Genomic DNA, 23,371 nt, shown 5'->3' with positions numbered 1-23,371 from the left:
TAGGCAATGTTCAATCCCAAGTGGGTAAGTGTGGGCATCCGCTCTCACCTGCGTATGTATATGTAGATGTGTATGTGTGTATATATATATATATATATATATATATATATATATATATATATATATATATATATATATATATGTGTGTGTATATATATATATATGTATATATGTATATATATATATGTGTATGTATATATATGTTTTTTAATGTCCTCTTGGCCAAAGGAATTGCTTTTACAGATTTTTTTGAGATTTCCCTATGTTGCAGCTTTTTTCTTGCAATTTATTTTGGAATGTATAAAACTATGTAAAGAAGGAATGATTTCAACAAGTTGAAAGAGTCCCCAGGAAACTTTGTAATAAATTAGAACAAAATAGTTCAAGCCAAGCGAGGGGGTCGATTGGTGCTTCGTCTTGAAGAGGGTTTATGTTATGGATGAACCAACTTCGTACATCGCCATAGCAGGTACTGCAGTGGTAGTTTTTTGCCTCCACTTCTCCACTATTTAAGAGACTCTGTTATCCTATTTGCATATTCTTTTAGGAGTTATGGTACCAATGCATAAGAAAATTGTATATTGTTTACCTTTCATTCACACATCTTATGACTACCTTGAATTTGTTATAAGGTTTTCCTAGTCTTTGTAAGGAATGGTTTTGGCCACCACCGCTTCTCCTCTTTTTAGGTATTGCTTACACAGTGCATGAGCGGTCATGTGAGATGTGTGGTTTACAATTCAATGTGCGTACAACCCGCCCACAGCATACATTAGTTATAGTCTGTGTCAGTTTTGCAATTTTACGATTGCTTAGCTTTTGTAGGCTTCCCTTCCTTTTGTTTTGTTAGCTCCTCCCTCGAGCATAGTCCAAGTATATGTATTCTTCCTGGTCTTTTTGCAATCCACTATTTTTGATATTCAAGTGTTATGGTATTTTTTTTTTCCTGAATGTGCTTTCCATACAGCTTTCTATTTATGTTGATTTCACCCCATCTGCTGTCTCTATTGACTCTTTAGTTACTAACGCCCACTACTGTACTCTACTCTATGCTGCTCTCTCTATAGGCGAGACCTATTGGCTTTGCCCATGCTTGTTAGAGCTAGATTTGAATGCATCTGTCGGAAGGTAAATTTGTGGAAATTAGATGCTTATATTTTACCCCTTCTTACCCATCTCACCCCATGTGTGCTGTGAGGTCGCATAGTGCTCAACAGTGGACCTGTACGTTTTGTTACCTTTTGGTTTCTGGAAGACCAAATTCCTTTTTTCAATAGAACAGGAATTGAATGTCCTGATCTGAATAATGATCCCAACATTAGACATTTACAGCCATTTGACAGCTTTCAACTATCTGGATTTGAACCTGACCTGAAACGGAGACTGGCTTTGTCTGGGCTGTGAGACTTTAGCATGTCCCAGACATCTAGTGACTCCTTAATGAATGATGACTAGTATAATCCCTCCAGCTCCTGTGCTGCTTTAGCAGCCAATGCACGTTCCACAAGGAGATTCTTGCAATGGCATGGTCTACACGAGTATGTTAACATCACGCCCCATTTGGCCATTTACAACAGTTGAAGTGCTTGGCAGCTCCCCATCAGATAGGGGAGAGCCCACACTAACCATTAATTATTTTTTGTTTGTAAGTCATATTGGATGTCTTAATGACCATGGTGCTGGTTTTGTTACTGCCCGGGACCCTCAGTCTGCCTCTCACCTTCCGCATCTAACTCGGGAGTCTCTACTCCGGCTCAGAGAATTTGCTCACGAAGGTCCTTTCTCTTTTTTCGACACTGCCTACCCGCTGCACGACTTTGCCTGCAGAGGCTTGCTATCGGGCGGCTTGTTGAACGTTAGGTCCCTGCCTAAACACGCTAACGAAATCCTACAGCTCATTGATAATCATCACCTCGACGTTTTATTCCTCACAGAGACGTGGACCCACGTCGACTGCAATATTGAACTGGATTGGGCTTGCCCACCTGATTTTAAAATATTACATCTTCCCAGACCTAAGGGTCGAGGTGGTGGTGTAGGCATCATCTACAGAGCCTCCTGGTCCATTAACATCCTTGATATGGACCCAGTTGCTGGAACAGAAATCCTTGGCCTCTCCATAAAATGCTGTTCTGGAGTCACATTCACGGCCATGATATGCTACCGCCCCCCGGGAGCCTTCAACTCCCGGCAGCAACAGTCGTTACTCTCCACCCTCACTAATATGGCTACCTCCCACAATAAATTGATTGTTTTGGGCGATGTTAATCTTTGGCCAAACGGCAGCCTGGACACTGCACTGAATAATCTCTTAATGTCTTGCAAAAGCATGGGACTCTCCCAATTGGTCAATAAACCCACTCACTCCGCTGGCCATCTTCTCGACCTAATTTTCTCCTCGCCTCAGCTAGCTTACCTTAGTGATATTCTGCCTATGTGCTGGACTGACCACGCACTTATTAAATTTCACATAGCTGGTAGCAGAGCCAGTAGACCGCCACATAGCAGTTTCCCTGACGCCATGTACAGAGACTGGAAGGCCCTGGACAAAGCAAGATCAGCTGGACCTGTTTTCAGCGTGGCCAACAGTTTCACCCCTTCGACATCGGTGGAGGATAATTACAACTCCCTCTACACACTAATTTCCGATACTGCGAATTCCCTCGTCCCCCTGAAAAAGTGCAAACCAAAGAGCAGAGCACCAGCCCCTTGGTTTGATGACTCCCTGAGAGCTCTTAAATTAGCCTGCAGACAATCAGAGGAAATGGAGGCAAGGCTACTCCGATATTAACACATCTCTCTGGAAAGACAACCTTCGGGCATATAAAACTGCCATTGTGCAAAGTAAAGCTAATTACTTCTGTGCAGCCAACGCCTCTAACAGCTCAAAAAGCATCTTCCAGATTCTAAAAAATCTAACACACCCTGAATGTGCTACAAGGACTCAGCCACCCACACAAGAACTTTGTGACAATCTTGCAGTATTCTTCACTGATAAAATTAACACAATTATCCACAAACTGAAGACTTCCCCCTCATTGGGTTGTCCCAATAGCCCGGGTGCCAGTACCCTTAGCCATGATTCTTCACCACCTGACCCCCCTCCCACGGTCAGATTGCGGGAATTCCCCCCGATTCAGGAAACCGAGTTTGAAAGACTGGCGCTCGGAATTACCTCGGGTTCCCCACTTGACCCCCTCCCTCCAAAAATCTGGAAAAGCTTTGGAACTGAACTCTTCGACACTCTGCGCAGAATCTGTAACCAATCTCTGCAATGCGGATATGTTCCAATTCCCTGGAAGCAAGCCCTGGTCACCCCGCTTCTAAAAAAAAAAGCCTTCCTTAAGTCCTGACTGCATATCCAATTATCGGCCCATCTCCCTCCTGCCATTCCCAGCAAAGGTCACCGAACGTTGGGTCAGCTCCTGTCTTTCCTCTCATTTGGAACACAACCACATCCTGGATGACCTCCAATTCGGCTTTCGCCCAGCCCACGGCACCGAAACAGCGGTCTTGGCAGCCATGGAGGATCTTCGTATGCGTGCGGACAGGGGCCAGGCAGTAGCTCTGATACTGCTGGACCTGTCTGCCGCATTCGATACGGTCAACCACGGGACTCTGTTGGAGAGACTCGGTGAGGCCGGGGTGGATAGTACGGTCCTGCTGTGGTTTCACTCCTTTCTGCGGGACAGGAGACAGGCAGTATCGCTTCCCCCTTTCCAATCTCAATTTGCTGCCGTCCCCCAGGGGTCGTCCATCAGCCCCATTCTTTTTAACGTGTATCTCAAACCCCTGATCACGCTAATAAAGTCTCATGGGATAAAAACCATCAATTATGCTGGTGACACCCAGCTCATTATCTCTTGGGAAGGAGAAGACTCTATTCCCTTAACATCCTTCCATGAATGCCTAAGAGAGACGGCTGGGTGGTTGCACAAAAACTCCCTACAATTTAACTCATCTAAAACCGAGGTACTGTTCTGCACTGGAAACAGAATACCTTGTCCGTTCCCGAGCGACTTCTGGCCTCTGGAAATACCGGATAAACCACAGCCAGTAACTTCGGTCCGCAACCTTGGGGCCATGATCAATGACAAGCTGAGCATGGAAACTCATGTGGCAAAAACAGTGGGGACGTGCTCTGCCTTGTTGCGTTCCTTGCGCAAAATTATGCCACTCCTTCCCGCTCATGCCCGGGCAACGATAGTCAGGTGTACTATTCTTAGTCGCCTCGACTATTGCAACGCGCTGCTACTTGAATCTCCAGCCGTGCTGCTCGATCGGCTGCAAAGAATTCAATCGGCAGCCGCTAAGCTAACTCTTGGCTGGTCCAGGAGATCTTCGACCACAGCAGCCCTAGCCGAGCTACACTGGCTCCCAGTGAAGCAGCGTGTGGCATTTAAGGCCCTCTGCCTTGTCTTCAAGGCCTTGCACGGAACCGGACCCAAACCTCTGCAAGCCTTGTTTTCTTGGTACACCCCTAACAGAACCTTGCGCTCTGCATCTGCTTGCCTGGCAATAGTACCCAATTACAGCAAAGTCAGAATTGGGGGCAGATCCTTCAGAGTCGCAGCAGCGAAGTTATGGAACAGTCTGCCCACCGATATCCGCCAAATCTCGCAACTCCTCCCATTTAGGAAGCGTATCAAGACCTGGCTCTTTCCCTAAAATGTTTCCCCCTGCTCTCGTCTTTGTTTCTCCTCAGTTAAGAGTATTCTCCAGCGCCAGGAAACCTGCAAGGTGTCAGCAGCGCTCTATAAATTTAATAAATAAAAAAAAAAATGGAGCTGCTCCACTTTCTGCTGTGCCTCTACCTGGGCTCTTATGTTTCCACTGGCCCAGTGGACAGTGCTCCAGGTGTTTTTCAACCCTTTATCAGTGTTCGGTTCTGCGCATTTCATTCAGGTGGGAGACTATGTATGTTCGGGTGTCTTGATCCTCATTTTTACTTGTAACATTCCCCCATCTTGATGTTGCTCCGTGACCTATTTAAGTCGATCTGTTTTAGCATCTGATCGTTTATCTCCTCCCAGGACACGACGCAGTTTCTCAGACTGGCCCTCTAGGGAGTTTTCTAGGTAAACCGATCCCATCCCAGCAACCCCCCCAACCCCCCATCTTTTAGTAGCTCATGGAGGCTGGACTTCAGGCCACATCTGATTGTGCTCACCTCTTCCTTCATTTCGGATGGGAAGTGGAGAAATTCCTTCATAATCATCAGGGGTGGGGGGGTTGAGTGTCGCCTCTATTAGTTTCATGGATGATCTTGTAAAAGCTGGGAGGTTGCTGTGCTTGTCGTTCTTCCAAGGAATCACACATCTAATGGAGGTGCCTTGCACCCCCCCCCCTTCTGGCTGCCATTGAGGTGGCTTTACCTATTCCCTGAGTAGGATTTATTGTTTGAGGGACTTTTTGTTTTTCCTGCTGTGGAGTGCTCCTGATGTATGTCCTCCACTCCTACGACAGCGTCAGTCTAGTCCAATTGTAGCTATTTTTCACATCAGCACTGTGGGATGGAAATTGCGGTCATGCTTTGTCTGAGGTGGGCTGAGCTAGGATGATTCCCTCAGTGTGGTCTGCTAAATGTCATGATTGTGTTGCCTCTTCTGTTTTTCAACTTCATATGTATTCTCTGTGTAGGAGTTTAGCTGTTTGCAACCTCTGGTCCTTGCAGTATTCCTTGTAAATGTATTTATTTTTGCGTTTTAAATCAAAGTGTTTGGAGACCTAATAGGCTTAACCACTGTGTGAATATCAAACAAGTGGGAGCATCTTCACTGGTACCTTTTTAATGTATATTATGTCAACCTGCAGATAGGCTTCCATCTGATCGTGCCTGTGTGTTCTATGGTGCAACTGGCTCCATGATTTACCAGGGCTTTTAGGAAAATGCTGCTTTCTTTTTCGTTAAGCACTACATGAGCATGTATGTGTTTTGAATAAATACAAAAGAGGTATGCAGTTCCTGACTGTCAAAAACAGGTTGTGAAAAAAAGTGAAATCCAGTAAGAGGATTGAATTAGTCTTATCGGAATTAGCACCCTCACACACACACCCAGCCCGCTAGGTGCCATGCTTCATAACTGGGTGTGCTTCTCGTTGGGTCAGCGCTGCAGTACCCGGCGGGCACCACGCTGTTTAGGTTGCTGGTTGTGGTCTTGCACTTTTTCATATCGACCACTACTGATAGTGTAGAATTAACTGATACTGGTCCTGACTAATTGCCGTCCACTAGACAGTTAGGCAAGAAACATGTTGACCAACATATACGGTACCGTGTAACATTATTTCAAGGGCGCACCATGCTTATTTTTAACTAGGAGAGGAGCCACACTCAATAAAATTGTTCTGACTGGACTCCTACCTCCTATTTTAAACTCCCTTTCTTGTACATTAACACTCACCAGGCCCCTCTCACGCACTGCTTTTTACGGCAAAGAACAAAATATTTCCGCTAAAGAGCCCCTTCATGTGTGCTCGTCGGGTACTGCAGCGTCGACCCAATGAGGAGCATACCCAATAATGAAGCATGACACCTAGCGGACTGGTTGTGTGAGGGTCCTAATTCCGATAAGAGGAATTCCCTCTTACTGGATTTCACTTTTTTCACAACCTGTTTTTGACTGTCAAGAACTGCATACCTCCTTTGTATTTATGTATTGCTGGGCTTGTATGCTGGACCTATTGTAAAAAGCCCTCCGTGCCCCTTTTTGTAGACATGTATGTATTTTCCCTTTCCCATTAATGCACCCCATTTTCCAACGTGTGCTCTTACTCCCAATACACTATCCCTGCCCCCTCAAAGCAGCTACTGTTTTTTTTTTGGGGGGAGGGGGTGGCTTGTGGTGGTGTCCTCTTTGAATCAAAAATATGGCTCCTGCATGTTCTGTGCATGAATGAATGCCTATTGACACGTGTGCATTTGTCATAATGCATGCACCTATGCATCTGCCTATGAAATGAGACTGCCACTGACTGCATCACCTCTACATATAAGGGAAATCCAATTGAAGAATGGACGAATGAAAATCATGCACTCCTATTAGGCTGGAAAGAGAAGGGTCTGATTGACTTTGATGAATATTTGTACCTCAAAACTGATAACCCCATTACAGCTACCATCTACTTTCTGCCAAAAGTGCACAAAGCAATCCGTAAACCATCTGGCAGGCCCATGGTGAGTTCAATTGGATAATTATTGGAAACCACTTCAAGGTTCATTGACATTTTCCTAAAGAACTATGTGACCGAGCTACCTTCGTATCCAAGAGATACCATGGACTTCTTGAATAAACTAAGCAAGACCGAGTGGGACATGGGATATCAAATGGCCACAATAGATGTCTCATCGCTATATACTTCCATACGTCATCAGAATGGAATAAATGCTGTTCAAAAATTTCTGGAACAAAGATCAGTCAATTACTTGGAACACTCTGCCATGCTGATCGATATGTTAACCTACTGTTTAAAACACAATGTCTTCCTCTTCCAAAGCAAACTGTATCGGCAGAAACAGGGCACGGCAATGGGGACATCTTTTGCCCCAACGTACGCAAACCTAATGATAGCCGTTTGGGAAACTGAGATCCTGGTGGAAGAAAACAAGGAACTCCAAAATAAGAACCTGGTGTCGATTTATCGACCTTTTCGTCATCTGGGATGGGAGTCGAAAAGATCTACAGGCTTTCATTGACTCTCTCGGAGTAAACCACTATAATTTGAACTTCACATCAACTATAAGTAACACCAACATCATCTTCTTGGATGTGGAAATTGTTGTAAATAACAAACTGTGCACTAAAATGCACCGGAAACCGACATCCTGCAATAGCATTCTCCACGCCAATAGCGGACATCCTTCAAACTTAAAATGGAGCATACCGTACGGCGAAATGCTAAGGGCAAAAGGAAACTGCTCGGAAAAGGAGGAACTAGAAGCTGAAATTGAAAGGATGACTTGTCGATTTCTGGAGAGAGGATATCCATTGGAGGTTCTTGTAACAGCCAAATCCAGGATCAATCTAAAGAATAGATCGGACCTCTTGGTTCCAGCCAAACCACAAAAACAAAGGCTGGATTCATCCGGTATAACTGACAGAAAAGAGGAAGTAACAGGTAGGTAGTAAAACACGTCTCATTATTGACTTCAATAACCAAAGCAAAGATCTAAGAAAGGTTATAAGTAGAAACTGGGAAATTCTGCTCTTGGATGAAACTCTAAAAGAAAACCTAACCCCACATCCAAGCCTAACTTACAGAAAAACATAGTCCTTAAGAAACATTCTGACCCAAAGCCACCTGGAAATTAAACAGCAAAACAGCAAAAAAAATCTCATGGCTCAGCACACCAGGCTTTTGGAAATGTGTAAAGTTGTGACACGGCCCGAACATCATGGAGTACAAATTGGGAAAAGAGAAAAGATCCTAGATCACATCACCTGTGCGTCCAAATATGTGGACTATTGACTAAGATGTCCATGTGGAAAATAGTATGTAGGGAGCACGATTAACCAGCTGAAATTATGGATCCTTCAACATCTGCGTGCCATAAAGATCCAAACTATCACATGGCAAAACATTTTAATGAATTCCATCAAGGAGATTGCACCCAATTAACATACTCTGGAAACAAGCTCGTAAAACTGGCAGAAAGAGGAGGCGATCGTACCTTGAAGTTGCGGAAAATGGAAAGCAGAATAATTCTTGGGATGGGTACGGAATATCCACAAGGACACAATTTGGATGCTGAACTGTTTGTACACCTATGAAACCAGCTCCATGAGAACAAATGGCTCAATCAGAACAAGATGTCATTTAAACTAGAAGTCAGCTCTGTGTAATCTAGGGTATATATGTGTACAAAATGTGTAAACTCACCCTTCTCTCCAAAAAAGAAATCTTGAGCATGAAACAGTTCTACATAGTGCAGGGCACAATGTGATTTATATAATTAGGATTATTAGTCACGTCATTTTTTAATTTCCTCAAAGTTCAAATTTTACGAACAATCAAAGTGACCACGTGTGAGACTAGAGGCTGGTCACAAAGATTGTTAAGAAACACTATCCGATAACATCGAATATTGTACTAGGTGGATAAATAAGGATGAAATAGTGGAAAAGAACTACACATAGTTCAAGATGTGACATAATGTAAATTATAAAGAATCATAAATGTACAGAATTAGAACTGTGAATACTTAGGGCTCTCTTAATTAGAGGAATGTAATAGTGACATTGGATAGTCAGATCTTATAGGATGTGGAAAAGTACTTTACTGTAACATCCAGCGAGATGAATTCTGAGTAAATCTGTAGATAGTGATTATCATAAACTATTTTAAGATCGGACTCTAGAAATGAGCTTGAATTACATCGCAGACTATCTAAATTTCCTACAATAGAATATTGAGCCTTCTATCATGTAAAGTTTTTAGCTTGTACTGATTCTTTCTTTTGTGTTGTCCTGCACCTTGCACTTTAACAAAGTACTTTACAGTATACCGAAAAGAAATGGAAAAAAATGGCGCTCGTTTGTGGCCAAAATGTGTGAATGAGGTTGGCAGTCTAGTGTTTTTAAACAATTGTAAACGCAAATGAGGGTACAAGCACTGAGCACTTTATAAATTGTCTAGACATCCAGGACTCTATGGTCCAGTCGAAGACTAATCGTAGCCGAAACGCGTAGGCCGTCCTTTTTTGCACTTTGCACATGGTGTTTAATTTAATAATATAAACTTAACTGAAATACTGCTGTGGTGCTGTGACTTCTGCCCAGGAAAGGGCGAGAGGAATTCAAGGTATATGTGTGAATGTATATATATATATTATAATTTTTAGTTTTGTGCTGATAGGATGCAGCATTGCCAAAGTCAGTTGGTTCATACGTTAGATTTATTGGCTTTCCCAATGCTTGTTTAGGTCCAATTGACTACAGCTGCCTTCATGACTCGTTGTTTACAGGCATTGTCAGCCACATATTACATCTGTCTTGGGGTATTCCTCTCTCATTGACCCCATTTTGGCTCTTTTTGTATCCTTCTACCTTCAGTGGTGTGCTTACCATGCAAAATGAATGTCGTTTTCAGATGTAAAACAGTCCCCTCTGCCATCACTCTTGCTACATTCAATGCTTATTTCATAGTTTTGCTGTGTTTGTCTTTTTAATATGTTTAATATATTTAAATTATAGTAAGTCATTTTAAGTTCGGTTTAGTATTGTGGTTTGGTTAAAGATCATTATTAAATGTAATTTACAGTTGGTGTTACACTTGGGATTGGGTTAAATGACCAATTATATCATTACTCTAGTTTCACTTTAAAACAAAATCGAGGTAGTTCTAGAATTGGGTTAGTTTTAAGTTCCCATCACAACTTTTGGGCTGTAGAGGTTCATCCATTTACCAGCCTACAACTCTGTGAAATGTGCCTTGCTCTACAGCCTGACGAGATCCAGCTTTGAGATGATCAGTTCTTCAGTAGGTTCAGCCAAATATTCTTGTCCAAGTTTGCAGTAGAAGGTCTCCTTAAAAGTAAGAAGCGAAGAAGGAAATCAATTTAACATTGGTGGCAGAGGTCTTTTACAGAAACCACTATGCAAGACACACACTGCCAGCTTCATTTGATTCAGCTTGAGTTTACGGACAGTCAGTAGTGATGGAAGTTAGTTAGTACTGTGAGCTCCGGTTTGAGGAAAGTAGCATAGTAGTGGAGTACGGGTCTTAATGGTTGGTTCGATGAGGTCACCCATCCTGCATTGCAGAGCTTTTTCTTGGGTTTAATTCCTAGGGCAATAATGCTGATCACCCCTAGTTGAGCTTTGACATAGCCAAAGAGTGGGCCAAAAGCCAAAGTGAGGCATGTCTTTGGATAGATCTACATGTTCGTCTGTTCTATATATTTGATTTGGGTAATTAATATTTCCTTGGAAGTTTGTAGTGAAATTGTATTTAATCAGTCTTTTCCCTTCCCGGTTTTGCACATATAAAAGTGGTGATGGGAGCTAAGCATGTTGGGGCACTGGAGAACTTGCTGTTGATTGCTTCAAACATCCTTGTGGCAATGGGAGCCCAATAAAAGGGCCCATAGAACATTATGGTTACCTTTGTTTGCATCGGAGAATGAAGATTGACAGACTGATTCATAGGAAACTTCTCATAAACATGGTGGATCATCTGCATGGCTGCTTTGGTGCTAGTTTTTGTTTCCTCTTTGCATTTAGTCCTTCATTGTGTCCATAGTTTAGTTCAGTTCTATGTACTGAGTTACTTGCTTGGGCCGTCATGTTGTGTGCGGCTTCTTGTGTCCTTCTCCTAATTATTCTGATTGTTATAAACGTTGGCCAGCACTGGCCTGTTTCCGCTGTCAACCTCCTCATCCGTGTGATCTGTGGCAGTCGGGTTTGTCAGTCAATTCAGATGTGGGTCAGGTTTCATTGGTAATGCCTTAACCATTTCATCACCTCTTCTCCCAGACGTGAGAATAAATGCTGCAGTGCATCTTGCATTAAGAGGTCTTCACTGTGGTAACCGCACATGTATGGTGAAGAGAGAACCTTTTCTAGAGAAGCAGTTTAAACCCTGATGCCTTAAGTGCATTAAATTGAGCAGCATAGCCTGTGGTTCGTAGGAAATCCTGCTCGTCGTGTATAAGGAATGATTTCACTTTTTAAATACTTTTTAAAAAGCAGAACATTGAATTTTGCAGATTATTCCACCCTACAAAAAATTATAAATCGAAACTCAAGCACTCTAGCTCTAATCTTGGTAATTGTTGGTTGGCGGTTTTCTGCTGTGGCAACTTAGCTGACTTCTAAAATGTTTAGAGTTGCTGAAAACTGAAGTTTCTGAAATATGTGTTTTCGCCTATGGACAAAGTATTGTTGAAAGATTTCAGATTGCCAGAACTGAAAATATGTTGACGTCATTTTGAATAGTGTGTTCAGTTGTGCTGTTGCACGTCCTGTGCAGTGTGGGGTTGGGATTCCTCGGTGACACAGATGTTTAACAACTGTAAACAGTGGCGCGTGGACACCACTTATCTTTGTTGAATTGGAAGAGAAGCATGTGCGGCCCGTTTCCTCCCCTCACATCTGCTAGTGCTCAGTGATTATACTGTCACAAAGTTGACATTCTTCATGCCTAAGAAATAAATGCCTTAGTATAAATTAGTTCGCAGGCGATGCATTATTACAATATGAGTAACCTAATTATTGCGTCGAACTCCACAAAACATGGCTACAACCACAAATGTGAATAATGATTCTCATTTGATCGAATATATGTGCGATGTTCTACAAACTAACAACTTCTGTTTCAGTCAGATCAGGTTTATTTCCGTCCAGACGTGATTTAAACGCTGTTCTACATACTCCTGCAGATTCATCTTAACACACGGCAAACATGTAACTGTTTGACCTGTGTGCTTTGCCAATAGTTTTTAGCGATGGTGCCGCGGGTACTCAAACATTTTCCCTGGTGCTAAAAAGTATGGTCCATGATATGGGTGAGGGCTGCATTGACCCCAGCAGTGTGGGGGTCAGGGCTTTAAGTGGGATGAAAAAACTAGGGGTGGGGGGGTCTCAAAGGGGTGTGGCCAGTGCAATTAGGGGAACGGCTTTAAAACACTTGCTAAAAATCTGTGTTTAGCATAGTGTGCCGCACAATTTATATTTCTGCCGCGGTCGGTAGTGGGAGTACCCGCTGGGCGGTGACTTGGGCAGGGGCAGGGTGGGGGGTTAGTAATCTATGGATTACGGAGCTTTACAGGTTAGTAAACACATAAATAAATAAAACTCATTTTGTTGCGTGCACTGCATCCCCAAATGCAGTGCACACAACGAAATTCGTTTTATGTATATATTACCTGGAAAGCTCCGTAATCCATAGATTACTACCCCCTCCACCCTGCCCCTTCACCTCCACACGTCCACGCCCGGCAGGTACTCCCACTACCGACCGCGGCTGTTGTATTTTGCTGTTTCTGTCATTGCATCCAGATATGTGAGACAAGTAACAACATACCTACAACAAGTAAGGACTATTGGCTTTGTCAATGGTTATTAGTTGCATAAGATAAATAAGCTGCAACTATGGCTCGTTACATATAATATTGAGAGAGCTTTCGAATAAAGCCCTGGTGACCCTACCACAATGTTGCTGCTCTTGCGTTTCAGAAAGAGAAGGGAAATCCAGAAAGAAAATGACTCTTTAAAGGATCCCCCCCCTCACCCCCTCACACAACGCTCACCTGGCATTCCGTCATGCTGGACCTTCTCCATTAGTGAGAAGTGGGCAGTGCACATCGATGTGCTTGCTGGCTCGAAACGGGTCTCTATCTGGCTGTTTTGCACCCTGGCACTTTTTTTCCTGACTGCAATGACCGCAAACTGCGGTCAAAGCAGTCCAAAAAAAAAAAAACGGGCAGCCTGTGCCAAGCCTCAAAATAGAGACCTGTTTCGAGGCCCCCTTTAAAAAACTGCCGGTGCTCAGCACCAGTGAGACCTGGCCCACTTAAAGCCCTGGTCAGGGGAGCGGTGGATGTTAGTAAGGTTGGTGAGGGTTGGGCGAAGCATGTCCACGGTGTGGACTGCGAGTCCGTTATTTTGAGGGTTTAATTCCATACTGCTCTGCAGTGACGGTTCTTCCATACGGGCAGAGGAGTGTTGCTCCCCCACACTGCTGTGTAGAAAGCTGGAAAAATAAAATGGTGGTAAAGTGATTTTATTACCGTTTTATTTTTCCACCGTTCTGCCGAACCGAGTGAGTGCATGGCTGGGCCAGTACATCATTGCTGCTGATTTGCAGCAATGACGAGTGACCCTTTCAGTTTCAAGTGTGCATGTCGGTTCGGCCAACTAGCTTGCTACAGCCATTCCGACATGCACAATTCAGACTCTCCAACACAGCTGTCTTAGTTGGGTTGAGAGCATAGAGCATGCACAGTGCCTTTCGGAGTGCGGAGTCAAATGAAGCAGCATGAGAGCAGCTCATGGATTGGATAAGGTAGTTTGCTTTGGGAAGGCTTTCGCGCTCTGTGGAGCCTGAGCCATGGACTGAAGAACATGAGGACGTGCTGCAGGGTAAGGTAACTTTTTGTTTTGTATTTGTTAAATGTGGTGCCTTACTGACTCACGATATATTTTGATTGTGTGTGTTTTTGTATTTCTGATTGTGACTGTGAGCTTGACGGTGTGCCCTACCATTTTTGTATGCCACCAACCACCACTGCAGCCCTCTACATTATGCTCCTAGTGTGTAGAAGGCTGATTTGATAATACTGTGTTGTATCTTAATCGCTGTCCATCTACTGCACTCTGGAGTATGCTGTCTGATTTGTTATTGCTACCTTTTAGCGAGGCAAGTGTGCAAAGGCAGTAACATGATTATTGGATTGAAATATAATCTTTGGCCACACAATCTTTTTATTCCTTTAGTGTCCTGTAAACATAAGCAGTGTTTAGAAACTGTATCCGTTAAGGTAGCAAGTGCTAAAAAACACACTTTAACAAAGACCCCCCCCCCACCACCACCACCCCCTTACACAAACTTTTTTTTTTAGACTTGCTGAATAAGTGTTGCTGGCATATTGGGTGGTTAATTTAATTATTTGTAATGTCTGTAAACACACATCCTTTTATTACTTTTTATTAGATCAGTATATATTTCTAGATTCTTGTGAAAATTCAGTTTTTCAGTGGGGTCCTATTAACCGGTATGTTTTATTGAGAAGCAAATTGCATATGGTACAACAGCAATCTACATCTACTTCATTGATTTATTAGTTAACATTTAATCAATCCACATTTGTAGAGTGTTGCCCTCACCCCAGAGGTATCTGGGTGCGAGGTTTCCGTCAAAGCCAGGTCTTGAGGAAACAGCGGGAAAAGGGAAGAAACGAGCAGAAAAGGGAGAACCGAAAACAAAGTGAGCTGAAAAAGGCAAAACGAGGCAAAGAAAAAAAGCAGAAAAGGCAAAACCGAGAGCTGAAAAAACAAGCAGAAATGGCAAAACGGGGGGGGCGTGGCTTGGCGGGCGAAGATGGCGGTCGCAGCCTTGTAGAGCTCCCGCCGGCCCGGACTTAATTCGATCATTTATCCTGACCCCCGAGCCCACTGTTGGTGCCCAGTGATTGCTTTCGATCTAGTGAAGTCTCCTGTCTACTTTGGTGTGTTGATCCTGCAATTCTTCCCTTCCTGCGATCGGAGGGAGGCGGCGGCGGAGTGCGGCCTGGTGGCCGGCCGGAGACCGGGGTCCTCGAGTTTCGCGACGCCTGGTGGTAGTTGCGACCTGGCGGGTGCGGGTGGCATCCGCTACGCCGCCCTTGGCTCATTTCTTCGGCCGCGATCGCCTGGAGATCGGGACGGTGCCAACAGCTCCCACCCATCGGCTCACCCCCTGAATGACCAACGAGCGGTGGCGGTGAGGCGTGGCCCCGCGACAGTCTGGAGACGGGGTTCCTTGTGCCCCGAGGCGGCCGGTGACGGACTAGTGGACGGTAGTGGCATCCGATCTGCCTCTCCTGGCCCGGCCTGCTGGATACGGCTGCCCACAGACCACGGACCCACAGATTCTTCCTGGACGGCTGCTTGTGGGGACGAGTGCGGGTGCGGCCTGTCCTGCCGGGGTGACGCCGGGACCTCGATTTTCGCGGCACCCGATCACGGCGGCCGGCCCGCATTCCTCTCTGGGGCCTCATCTGGGCCGTCCCGCTCAGGACTTGTGACAGTGCCCGAAGGTTCGAGGGTGGTGTCCGCCCTGCCCAGCGCTTGCCATGACTAGGGACAGAGGAGGTGGCCCGCCTAAACATGGCCCCATCGATAAATTCACCGGGCCGAGTGGTGGCGCCGGGGCGGCCGGTGGCAGCGGCGGCCCCGGGCCGGACAATGCAGCTATACTGGCGGCCATCACCCAATCCCGAGACATGCTCGATGCCAAGATTGGAGCGGTTGGGGCGGATGTCACGCTCCTGCGCCAGGACCTCCGCAACGCGGTGGAGCGGATCGCTGGGGCTGAGACCCGTATCACGGAGACTGAGGCGGACATTAGTGGCCTAAAGAAGCGACTGGCGGAGGTGGAGAGCGTCCAAAAGACACTGGCGGCCCGCGTGGAAGATGCAGAAGGGCGCGCGCGGCGCAACAACCTCCGCTTCATTGGCTTTCCAGAGCGGTGCGAGAAGGACAACATGGAGCGGTTCCTAACCGGGTGGCTGGAGAGCTGGCTCCCCGAAGGGGCACTGTCTACGTGCTTCGTGATTGAGAGGGCCCACAGGGCTCTGACCCAGCGGCCACCGGAGGGTGAGCGCCCACGGCCAGTTATCGCTCGCCTGCTGAACTATCATGACCGGGATGTTATCCTGCGGGAGGCGAGGAACAAGGGCTCACTCGCCTTCGAGAACCATACTATCATGATTTTCCCGGACTACACGAAGATGGTGCAGCAACAGAGGCAATCCTTCATGGACGCTAAGGCTAAGCTTAGGGGCCTCAAGCTCCAGTACTTGCTCCTGTATCCGGCTCGCCTGCGAGTAATATATCAGTCTCGGACCCATTTCTTCGATTCGCCGGAGGAGGTGTTCCGCTGGACCGATGAGGCGGTGCGACTCCGGCCCCATGCCCAGCCGGGGCTGGATCCGGGCAGGTCTCAGGGATCGTCGCCGGAGCGGACGGATCGCCCGAACAGGAAGGGCCGCCATCGGGGGGTCTCGCTCCAAGAAAAGATCGGCTTCCGCCTGTGCATCGCAATCGGGTGGTGCCAGGGACTCGGAACACTCCGATGCGGGCAGCTGAACATTGCTGGGCCTACACGCACTTTGTATGCTGCATACTGAACTGCTCTGCTTTGGCTGGTGAGACTGTTTCATTCTGTCCTTGATGTGCCAGTCGGTTCCCATGTGAAGACTTCAGTTATTGCCATGGGGACGCAGTGGGGCTCGGGGGGTACCATTTGTGGGCCTCAGACCCTCACGGATGTGAGTGTTGTTGGGGGGGTGGTGTGTGTGTGTCATTGTGGGGTTGTGGGGATCCATTGGTATGGCGGGCCCTGGGTCCTCTGTTTTGGACCCGGGTCTCTCCATGCCGCGACAGATACTTCAATGTTTTCTGAGGTATTGGGGTGGTGGGTGTGGGGCGTGGGGGGTTCTGGTGTTGCACTTGTTGGGGGGGTTCTGGGTTGGGAAGGGGGCGCAGAGTTCGCGGGCTGGGGGGGTGGGTCCACACATGTCTGAGGCCTTGATTCTTGTCGATTTGCGGGTTGCACCAGGGTGGGAGGGAGGGCCAGATTCTGGGCTGTATATTGACAATGGCTGATACTACGCTTATGTCTCCTTCAAAGACCCTGCGGGTGGTGACATGGAATGTGCGGGGTATCCTGGATAAAATCAAGCGTGGGGCTGTGCTGCGGTGGGGGAAGAGGGAGATGGTGGATGTACTCCTGCTCCAGGAAACTCACATGCTGGGCTCCAAGGCCCTTAGCCTCCAGAGGTTCGGTTATCAACAGGTCTATCATGCTGGCTTTACGAGGGGATCACGGGGGGTGGCCATATTGATACATCGTAGGGTGGCCTATGTCCATGAGAAGCAATGGATTGATCCTCAGGGCAGGTTTGTCTTTGTTAAAGGCCTACTGGGTTCCGAGCCGGTGGTCTTTAGAAGTGTTTACGCCCCTCCCCCCCTGCAATGGGCATTGTCTGAGCGGCTGTTTGCGTTGTGGGACGAAATCCCCGAGGTCCTGACCGTGGTGGGGGGTGATTGGAATGAGGTCATGGATGTGGGCCTGGACCGCCTGAGGCGAGCGCATGTAGTGTCTGACCCCCCTCCCGCGGCTGCCCCCACCCGATTGTGTGCGACTGTGCGTAGTCTGGGCTGGATTGATGTGTGGCGGCATTTTCATCCCGCAGTGCAGGCCTTCACGTATGTATCGGCGGTGCATGGGTCCTTCTCGAGGCTCGACTATCTGTTTGTACCAGGTGCCTGTCTGAGCCGTGTCAGGGACGCCACGATACTCCCCAGGGGCCTCTCGGATCACTCCCCTGTCCTAGCCACCGTGACCCTCCCCTCTAAACGGCAACCCTTTCGCTGGCGTATGTCCGCCTGGCAGCTGCAGCGGCCGGAGTACGTGGCGCATTTACGCGAAGAGATCGATCACTTCTGGCGCGAGAACTTGGTGGGGGGTGTCGATGCCATTGTTGTGTGGGAAGCGCTGAAGCCTACGATCCGGGGCATTGATATAGCTTGGTGTGCGGCCGCTCGGCGGGAGCGTCGGGAGGCCATTGTGACTGCCGCGGCCCGCGTGGAGGAGCTGGAGCAGCGTGGTCGACTCGGGGGTGACGGGGGCGTCGTGCGACAGCTCCTGCAGGCCCAGCAGACATATTCCTCGGTCCTGTACGAGGAGGCCCGACAGGCGTGGCTCGCCACGCGCAGCAGGGTGTATCAGTGGGGCGATAAGTCCTGCACCATGTTACATAGGCTTTGCCAGGCGACGTTCCAGCCCCTTGAGCTACCCGGCCTTACGGCGGAGGACGGCTCGGTTATGACCGACCCGGGTCGGTTGGCGGCTAGCTTTGCCCGCTACTACGAGGCACAATACGCTCCTCGTGACCCCTTGGTGGAGGGCGAGATTGCCTCATACTTGGACGACCTACTCCCGCAGGCAGTCCCGGAGGAGACTAGAATGGCCTTGGAGGCCCCGCTTACGTCCGAGGAACTTGGGGAGGCCCTTGGCCAATTGAATACTGGGAAGGCGCCCGGCCCGAGCGGTTATCCTGCCGAATTTTATAAAAAGTTCCATGTCCAGCTGGGACCCCACTTTCGCAACGCCCTGGAGGCAGCGCGGACTAGAGGCGAGCTGCCGCCTGACTGGCGTCATGCCGAGATTGTAGTCTTTTTGAAGCCAGGCAGGGCGCCGGACCGGCACGACTCTTACAGGCCGATCTCCCTCCTCAACATCGAGGCCAAGATTTTGGCGAAAGCCCTGGCGAACCGCCTTCTGCCCCACATCGCCGACCTGGTCCACCCTGACCAGGCCGGGTTCATGCCGCGCAGGGCCACCCGACATAATATCCGGCGGGCGCAGGCAGCGATCGACGCCATGGGTGCTAGGGATGAACAGGCCGCACTCCTCCTTGCGGACATGGACCGGGCCTTTGATTCAGTGAGTTGGGCGTATTTGTTCACCTTGTTGGCCCGCCTCAATCTGGGGCCGGTCTTCCTGTCCTATATCCGTCTCCTATACACCAATGTTACGGCGTCGGTCCGTGTAGCCGGTGCGGTCTCAGGGCGCTTCCAAATCGGACGTGGTACTCGGCAGGGTTGCCCGCTGTCCCCCTATCTGTTCGCCCTGGCCATGGAGCCCCTGGCGTCGCGGATACGAATGGATGCCCATCTACGTGGCTTTGTCTGGAACGATACCCTAACAGATAGGATTGCACTTTACGCAGACGACGTCCTCCTGTTCCTTACCGACCTGCGGCGCTCGGGCCCTCGAGTTTTGGAGATCATGCGGGGGTTTGGCGAAGTCTCAGGGCTCCACCTTAATCTGTCTAAATCGACCCTGTGGATTTTACATGGCGGAGTGGTCGTTGACCCTTGGGCCGCCGACCTGCGCGTGGCGACGGACGGCCTGAAATATCTGGGTGTCTTCCTCTCGACTTCGCGAGCCGTGGCCTGGACACGCAGTGTCTTGCCGGTGTGGGAACGGGTCCAGGCTGATGTCAAAACATGGTCCAGGATGCCCCTTACAATCTTTGGGAGGTCGGCCATCTTTAAGATGGTGGCGCTGCCGAGGCTGTTGTACCAACTCCAACACTTCCCGCACCCTATTGGCATGGAGTGGTTCCGCCAGGTGAACTCTGTGCTGAGCCGCTTCCTGTGGGATGGCGGAGCAGCCAGGGTAGCCCTGAGGACGTGCTTTCTGTCCACATACTGTGGTGGTTTGGCCACATCCGACCTCCTCTCCTACTACCAGGCGTCACATCTACTTGTCCTCAATGACTGGTGGTACGGGGATAGGAGTGACCCGGCCTATGCCCTGGAGAGACATCTCATGGGAGATCGTACGCTCCACACCATTCTTTATTCGGCCCGTATACGCCGTGGGTTGCCGTCGGTAACTAAAGTGGTCTTTGCAGTGTGGCGGCAGTCTCTGCGCCGCATGGGTTGGTGGGGCAAATTAACGGCTGAAACGCCGCTGTGGCACAACGGTTTGCTCCCGGAACTGGCGGCCCTGGCCGGGTTCGAGGGTTGGGAGGCTATTGGAATTACACAACTGGGCCAGGTCGTATCGGGTGCCACCCTCAAGTCATTTGAGGAACTCCGTGTGGAGTTCCAGATGCCTCAGTCCCAGTTCTTCCGTTACCTACAGCTGCGGCATGCCCTCGCCCCGAGCATTGCCGGCCTCGACTCCCTGCCGGAGTTCAGTCCGATTGAGGCGAAAGTGTTTATGGGAGACTTGGGGGACAAGAAGGTCTCTAGGATCTATCAGTCACTTGTTACTCACTGCTCATCCACTCTCAGCTCCCTTCGGGAGGCGTGGGAGGTAGACGTGGGCGCCTTGGATGAGGACGATTGGAGGGAGGCGCTGGAGTCCCCGCGCGGCACCGCTATTGCGGTTCGGCTCCGCCTGATACAATTCAAATACCTGCATCGTGCCTACTATACACGTGAACGTCTGTGGAAGGCTGGTTTGATTGCGTCATCGGAGTGCCTGCGCTGTGGGGAAGTGCCTGGCTCCCTGCTGCATACGGTGTGGTCGTGTGGTCGCCTGGCTGGATTCTGGAGGGGCGTATGGAGTTGCCTGGCTGAGGTCCTGGGCTGGGATCTTCCTCGAACCCACCGGCTAGGCCTACTGCACATTATGGAAGGGGTTGGGGGCAACATGTATAAGCGACATCTGTTGCTCCTGGGCCTGGTGGTTGCTAAGCGTGACCTGGCTCGGGCCTGGAAGTCTGTGAGGGCCCCCCCCCCCCCTGTCTGCGTGGAAGGCTGGGCTGGACTACTTTATGGGTCTTGAAAAACCGGTCTTTGAGGCGCGGGGCTGCCCACGCAAACACTTCAAGATCTGGAAGCGGTGGGCCGACTACCGTGGCCTGTCCTTGGAACCCCCGGCGGAGCAGGAGGAGGACATTTGATCGCAGTGACTCTTCTGGCCCGAATGGCGAAACCCTGGTTGCATTATACCTGCTTCTTCTATGTGTATCGTCTTTGTGTTGCTTCTGTACATGTGTGGCGGGGGGGGGGGGGTGTTGGGTACGGGTGGGGGTGTAGTTGGGGTGGGGATGGGTTGTTAGGGCATTTTAAAAAAAAAGCTGAGCTTCATTGACACTTGCTTCATGGAATACTATGTATATCACCGTTACATTGATACTGTTGTGGGGATCTTGGTGTGTGAAGATACCACATTCTGGATACTCTTTTGCTCAATAAAATTGGTTGTGAAGAAATGGCAAAACGGAGGGCAGAAAAACAAACTAGCAGAAAAGGCAAAACTGGTAAAAAAAAAAAAAAGAGCAGGAAAGGCAAAACTGAGGACTGAAACGTGCAGAAAAAGGCAAAACCGAGCCCACTGATCCAGATTGAGTGGCTGAGCTGTAGGTGGATTTAAGAAAACCAAGCTTCACGTCACGGGTATCCCTTATCGGATGGTTCCCCTCACACACACACCATTGGTGTCATGCTTCATCCGAGGGGTGCCTCCTCACGTCCGAACCTAGTTCTAACGTGGGCTACAACCCCTGGCTTTAAACTTCCTATCACCTCATTTTAGCATTGCAATTTTTTTCATGTTTTGTTAATACACCTAGCTCGCATAGAGTTTTAGTGCAACCCAGTTGTCCACTTAAAACATCCGTGAGCTCCTCCTTTGTAGAGAGGGGGTTGTAGCCCGCGTTAGAACTAGGTTCTGGCGCAAGGAGGCACCCCTATGATGAAGCATAGCACCAATGGTGCGTGAGGGTAACCGTCCAGATAAGGGATACCCCCGACGTTAAGCTTTCTGGGGTGTTTTTTTTTTTTTTTAAATCCACCTTCCACTCAGTCTTGACCCATGGGCTTGTTGTGTATAGTTGTTGGTAAATGGGGAGTGTGCCCACGCAGGTCCTTAAATCTCCTCCAGGCCCTCTTTGTGTGGGCATGCTCACAAAATATGGCAGGTTTACCAAACACTGCCTATGCATGCCAGCACTACCCTTCACAAGACTCTGAGGGCATGGCAGTCCTGGAACTGACTGACGACGATTAGGCAGAAGCCAACACCAGCCCTAGGGGCGCTGCAGTGTCTCCTAGATACTGGCTTATTCAGTTTAAAGGGTGTACTATACATGCCTTCAAGATGGGTGTTATTACTTCCCCACAGTGCCTACGCTGTGAACAGGAGGGGGGGGCGGGTCACATTTTCATACGATGTGGGGCTATCTTGTTATACAGCGCTTCCGGAGCAAGGTTCAGATAGGTCTTAAGGAGATGCTGTCATGGGACCTCTCACTGGACCCCGACTGTTCCTTCACCACAGTACTGAAGATATAGGGGGAACCGGTACAAGCAACACTTACTTTTCCTAGCACTCACGATTGCCAAGCGTGATATCGCCCAGCTTTGGAAAGAAACTTCCCTGCCTTTGATGGCGAAAGTGGCGAGGGATACTTGATACTTGCATGAGGGCAGAAATGGCAGTCTTCCAGGCACGGGGATGCCCACAAAAGCACAGAAAAATTTGGTCTAGATGGGCTACCTACCGGGGTAAGACTTTTGTTATTGGGTGAATTATGCAAAGTTCTCGATGGACCTCAGAAGTGGGAGATACCCCTTTTACCACTAGAACATTAAGCATCACGTCAATTCCACAGACTGGCACTGCATTGATCTTTTGAGACCGCATTGCAAATCTATATGTTCTTAACCAGGTACTATTTCATTTGACATGTATGATAAAATAATACTTAACAATATTTCGGCACAGCTTCTTTACTTGTCCTTTTGAGGAAGCCCCAAGCCTGCGCGATGGGAGGCGAAGAAACACATGTTGGCTGTCAGTTTTTCCTGGCCCAGTGTTTGGCTCAGCAGTTTTGGTTTAACTACAAATAAACCAGTATATCTCAGTTGCTACTTGGTTCAATTAATAATTCGAAATGCGCACAATATGAAAAATAACTCTATTCTGACCTCCATTTTCTGTGAAACATCGAATAGTAGTATGGGTTTATCTAGCTTTCTGTGAGCACAATAGCAGCAAAGATTGTAGTCCTCAATGGGGATAGGTATGAATGTGGCAATGGAAACAATGGAACTGCTATGTAGAAGGGTAGCTACAATGTGCTAAAAATGTTCGAGCTAGCCAGAATTAGAGAGGATATAACGCTGCTGAGGCTACTTGGGAGAGA

At 48.2% G+C, this 23,371-nt stretch overlaps 1 protein-coding gene across 3 annotated transcripts in view; it reads left to right on the top strand.

Annotated features, from left to right (window-relative positions):
- The window catches only part of MAPKBP1 (mitogen-activated protein kinase binding protein 1), a 921,590-nt gene that overhangs the window by 25,639 nt on the left and 872,580 nt on the right, over nt 1-23,371 (top strand). The gene's annotated exons all lie outside the window — the stretch shown is intronic.

Source organism: Lissotriton vulgaris, chromosome 9, assembly GCF_964263255.1.
Source record: "Lissotriton vulgaris chromosome 9, aLisVul1.2, whole genome shotgun sequence".
Classification (NCBI taxonomy): domain Eukaryota; kingdom Metazoa; phylum Chordata; class Amphibia; order Caudata; family Salamandridae; genus Lissotriton; species Lissotriton vulgaris.
This window is presented reverse-complemented; position numbering and strand designations above follow the sequence as displayed.